The sequence below is a fragment of the Myzus persicae genome, unplaced genomic scaffold, assembly GCF_001856785.1.
Source record: "Myzus persicae strain clone G006 unplaced genomic scaffold, MPER_G0061.0, whole genome shotgun sequence".
Lineage (NCBI taxonomy): Eukaryota > Metazoa > Arthropoda > Insecta > Hemiptera > Aphididae > Myzus > Myzus persicae.
In genome coordinates, this window is record NW_019104222.1 from 196165 (window position 1) to 202474 (window position 6310).

Sequence of the window (6310 nt, forward strand, 5' to 3'; positions counted from 1 at the left end):
CATATATACATGATATATTATAAAATATTACATACAATGCGCATAGGTTGTAACTTATAAAGTTATAACTACAAAGCATTAAAACATGACACGTGTCAAAGCGTGTGTTACTATATTGCTTAATACGGTGTGTAATAAAATTGATCTGTTGTCATGACTCTACAATGTGAATCGGATATATGGACGGATGATTTACCAACCATTCATTCATTTGATGTAGAAAAACCGTGTCAATAGAAATCACCGTGGGGATGATAAACATAGTTTACCGTTCCTCGTCCGTTTCTGCTATAGTACATAATATTACTAATACGTCGGCGAAACGAACATCAATCATTATGCAGAGTGCAAAGGCGTGTGCGGGAGAAAAAGCAGCCTTTGCATCAACCTCGCACTTTGAATCGTATGCGACCACACACCGTGTACCTACGTGGATTTTCGTGTTTGGTATTTACCAGTAAACGAGAAAAGTAAATGGAATAATTTAAAACCTAGCTAGCCGAGGCGGTTCGAAAACCGCCCATGCCCGGGCCCACCCTGTTTTCAAATAGTTTCAAAAAAAAAAAAAAAAATAATAATAATAATATGTACCTACGTCTACCTAGGTATATAAATGAAAAAATGTATAACCGGGCCGGTCGTACATTTCGATCCCGGGCACGCCTCTGCGTCCATGCATACCAAGGGGCACGTAGTGTACCATGTGCAAATATCGTCGTAGGTATACACAACGTCGAAATATTCGTAATTCGATTCTGAGTCAAGACCGAGATGATATAGGTACCTATACATGTGTGCCTCTCCGGAAGAGGAAAAGGCAAACATCGATGCATCAAACGTGCCGTCGGTCAGTGTCGGTGTCCGTGCTCGCGGCTGATGTGTTGATACTCGAAGTCAGGTGTTATTGGCACAGCGGCGATAAAAGTACCCGAACGCCGTCGGCATACATATTAATAATAATGCTATTATATACGTAGGGAATATAATATTGCCATTCGTGACTCTATCGGAGCCGTTTCATAACAACGAATTCAGTACACATACTGGTAATACCATTGCATGTTTATTGTATGCAAACACTGTAATATTAGTAATGATAATATTTCAGTATGAAAAATACCAACGGAAACGCAAACACGATAACAATATAATATTATAAAGTAACACCGTCCGTGTAAACGGATATTTTAAACGGAGTGTAAAGTTCATAAATTGGTTACCTATCTCTGTAAGTGAATGTGTCTATATAGTGGGTATATAGCATAATGGTATGTGTTAACTATTCACGATTTATACAGTGTAGATATGTTTATTCCCGTCGACATTTTTTTACTACTTCATATTTTTGAAACACGGTCTCAGAAAACAATCTCGCACTGTATAATATGTATTTCACAGAGATCAAATAAATGTAATAGGTAATACTAACTTATCAACAATTGTGATATTTTTTAGCTTACCCAAATTCAAAATAAAAATTCTATCCCTCGTCGGGAAAGTCATTGGAATATTGGATCACAAACATACTATTATTATGCCTTTTATAAATTGCAAGGAAACAAAAATAATAACTTTGTTTAGAGCTGTATATTATTAATTCGTTCTTTATGGTAGGTATGTGTCAACAAATTATGTCCCGTGATGCTACTGATAGCAAACATAACAAAATATAAACTATTTATACACTATTTACGTGTTCATCAAAGTCATCACAGTTACTCATTATGATTGTAACAAAAATGGAGTCTTACGAATTTCAGATAGATTCACAGACAAAGACATGTTCGTGTCAAAAAATGTAATTATTGTTTCGTGTTTCTTAAAAATATGAGATAGTTGATTTGCACTGTTGACTTATGTAAATATTTTAATAGTTGATAATTTCTTAGACAGGAGATGGAGTATTATACATGAGTTTAACGAGGACAAACACGGTGGAATACACAGTACGGCCCAATGTCTGCATACATATTATGTATTATTATTATTTATGTATAGTACACATGATACATCGGATGATCCATTTAACGGAGACTCTTATTATATTTACATAATATAATATTATTTTTAACATACATTCAAATTAATAAAAAACAAGATTTTTTAATTAAATGTGGTACAGAATAACCTGATAAAGTTACTACTGGTCTAATTAATATTTAAACATTTTTTAAAAATATAATTTATAGATGCTTGCGGTACAAGTACAGCATACATTTTAATTTTTATATTTAATACTGAAAATAAACATTTTGTGTCTTAATTCAAGTTTTTTATGTATAATTTAAAAATGGCCAATTTGTAAATCTAATTTTTATGAGCATTTTCATAGTAAAATGTTTATTTAAGTCAAGTGCCTACTTTATTTTTATAATTTTTTTGGAGTCAATTAATTCAAAACTTAATAACTTTTTGATAATTTTTCATTTCAGGTCTTTTTGATTCATCCCATATAATATAAAAGTTTAATTTTTAACTAGTAGTTTATGAGTTATAATTATTTAAGCCTTAATGTTTTGATCATCAGAGTGAAATGGCAGAGAGGTATGCTTTAGTCCGCTCAACTAAACTTTAATTTTGTTTGGTAACGAACTACAGTAATCAAGTAAAAGAAATATTTTCAAAAACGTTAGCGTTTTCTGAAATAATGAGTGCTTTGGTTCCTATGGATCACTCCGTGTATATTGTATATGTATTAAATACTAAGTATACATAAGTCGTACTTACTATATAAAACACCCGATTTATTGTGGGGTCCATCTTAAAATGATCGAATACGTATGTATAGTATTGTATGTAATTGCACGTGTACATTGCACTATACTTCAGTCGATAAGCGAAACGTAATAAAATTATCAGGTTATTTATATCGGGGTCGAAACTGAAATCATTGTGAAATGTACTTCGTATACTTAAAGGTAGTTGGCCCGCAGATGAACGCACTAGTGATATTATAAAAGGGTATTTTGATGGTACAAATATTGTTTCTCTGTTAATCGATCAGTATATTATATGCTTGGTAGTTAGGGAGGGGGGGGGGACTAACGTTGGTGTGTTTAGTAGCGAAACTATACATACGGTGAGAGCTGTCTACTGTACTCGGGCTGCTGGAACATGACTTCGGGCATCAACTATTCAGCCCGAAGGAATGGTATGGTTAAATAGTAGGTATTCGTCGTTCAAATCAGATGGAAAAATCAGTAATACCTATTGGATTATGTGGCGCGATTGCAGCTTGCTGTGGAGGACGAATAGAAAATGTCGTCTGCGTTTCGACAAGGGCCTTATAGTCTGCGTGGATGAATTCTATTCCACCTACGATAGATGCACACTATACATAACATCGATTATTGAATCTCAATCAATATGCTCCGATATTGTACATACATTCCTAGATTGGATCTGAGCCTGGCGGATACCCATGCACTTTTATCGCTTTGAGTAAATTCGATTACACTCACGTCTCAGTTAACACGGGCAGCTGACTAAACTTGGGCAGATAATAAAGGCTCCGTATTAGTACATTAATACATCGACGTATCAACATTCAACGCATATTATAATATTATCAATAGACGAAAACGCAGTAACTGTGTTGGAGAACTCACAAGTCCGTGTAAATATTAATATGTTGTCTGACTAGGATGATAAGAACGGCCGAGCTCGTTTAAGTACATAAATCCGTACTCACGATATGTTTTAAATACTAACTCGAGTGTCCCAAATTGTTAATCCCAACCTTTGCTGTCCTCAAATATGTTCCTCTTATCCTGGAGTAAGAACAAATTACATATTTTCTATTACTCTACCTGACATAATTAAATATTTAGGAATAAACCTAGATAAACAATTAAATGCGACCGGAAACAGTGGCACGGTCACATAGGATATAATGTCACAGCAAAAGAACGTCACACACCCATATTTTTGAAAAGACAATTTTAACAACTTGTAAATAAAGAATGATACTTCATAGTTAAAATATATTTGAATACGTTTGTAAGTGTTTCCATTGTAGGTATGACATCTTCTCTATACAATGATTACAATGTAGTATTTATTTATGTGGTTGCGGCTTATAGATTGGTTTGAAACTTTGAACCACTTCTGATATGTGATGCTGAATAAACGTTTTTTCAAATATTTTTGTTGATAACTTATAATTTAAACAATAATAACAATAATAACACGACGTGCGTGTATTTGAAAATTGTTCATTTTCACGGACGGGTGTACACATTAACAGATTAGCTTACGAGGTTCTTATATTATACTTGAACTGAAATACACGAAGTGTATTGTATCCATTTTTCCACAAGCCGATTGCCTAACCTCGGTCAGATTTGTCGGCAAAATGATAGGTACCACTGGAATCGACGTGCCCCTGAGCTGAGGTACACTAAAACCAAAATAGGTAGTTACACCGTATGCCGTATTATAAAATTGCTAATTTTTTCCCTTTCAAAGTCAAGTAACACAGCTAATTACAAATAAAAACGGATTTACCCGAACAAACTCTATTTAACAGCTATAATAGAATAATTTCTTCGATAATGTACCGGTTTTACTTCGTTGATAGTTGATTTCATTGATTTAATATAATTAAACGAAAAAAACTTGATACTCAAAAAAATATTTACTAATTAATAATTTAAAATTCGTTGATACTATATAAAAAAAAATCAAAACACCATAGAACGCTATTCGATATTTTACCTTTATGAGTCATAAATATATTTTTATTTATAAGTAAGCATGAGAACAAAAACCTTACGAAAAATCCGTCAGATCTTGTTTGCAACCCAAAAACATATTGTTCACGTTAAAAATATTAATAAAACTACTATACAGAAAAACGTGCCATTCCCTTATGATAAACATTTGGTCATTCTATTACAAATTATTATTGAATGATGTGCAGGTAATCACACACCATTGGTATTCTACACTAGGATTACGTGGCGTTATTATTAATATAAAATATCTAACATTTTATGACACCTATATTGTGCCTTTAATGTTTTTTTCGCGTATTTTTGTTTTTACAACATTTAAACATTCATCTAGTCAATGTTAATAATAAAACAAATTCGTTCTGTTGCGTTGAGGCTATTAGGTCAAATATAATAGAACAAAACAGTTTTAAAACAATTGCAGAGAATTTTACTGCGTTTTATGCAAAATCTCCTAACAGTAGTATAGTGTACATATCGACAAAAACAAAAATGCGTAAACTGAAACTATTTATCAACAGTGACGGAGTTTGCGTCAGACTATTAAAGACAACACATAACTGTACATACCGCATACCTATCGACGTTATCCAATTATAATAGCCAGTGAGAGAAATTCTTCAACATTTATTATGTTGCACGAGGATAAGAAGTTTAGATGGTTAGTTTAATTTAAATTGGTCGTAGTAATAATTTGCATGACTTTATGGGCTAAAAAATCAAATGTTTCAGAATAACTAATATCTAATTATAAAGCAATCAAAACAAAATTATTTTAGAACATTCTAGGAACACAACACGTTTGTTGTATATGTATATCTCATCTAAAACTGGTTTTTACAATTCAATATCTATGAGGTAAACTCATGACAGTCTTGAAGGTTCTTTTTTGCAGGGATTAAAAAGGTTTTAATTTGCCGGCTTCAAATTTGATTGCATATTTAAAAAAGTAAAAAATAATTTTCGTTCCTTAATTATTTGATAGGTAACATTTTTAATATTATTATTTTAAGAAATCTGCAGTCTATTACTAGTTTGATGTTTTAGTTTAAAGTAAATTATTGAGATTCTTTTTTGAAATGTATTATAGTCTTATACCTTATATAGCTTATAGTTTGTACCTAACCACGATTTTATAATACATATTATTATTGAGAGATAGAAAACAGATCTTACAAAATATAGTTTTTTCCTTAGAAATAGTTAGAAACTCTTTAAAAACCAATCAATACAGTTGGAAATTTTTATTTAAAGTTACCAATTCTAATAACGTTGTTAAAAGAAAAATTTTTAATCGGCAATAGTAATAGTTTTGTTTTTGTTTTTAAAATATTGTAATTTGTGTTTCTAATTCTAATATCAAATTTGTAAATATTAGGTTACTAAATAATAGCATTAGACTACGGGGTTTTTCTTTTAATGTTTTCTGAATTTTTTCTATGATTAACTTTATTTTTTAAAGATTTTCTTAAACGTTTTGAATCTCTGGTTCCTTGAAGATCAAGGCATGCCAGATCGAATTCTCTTGACTGAAAAATTAGATTTGTCAGCATTTGCACAAAATGTTAAGTATAAAT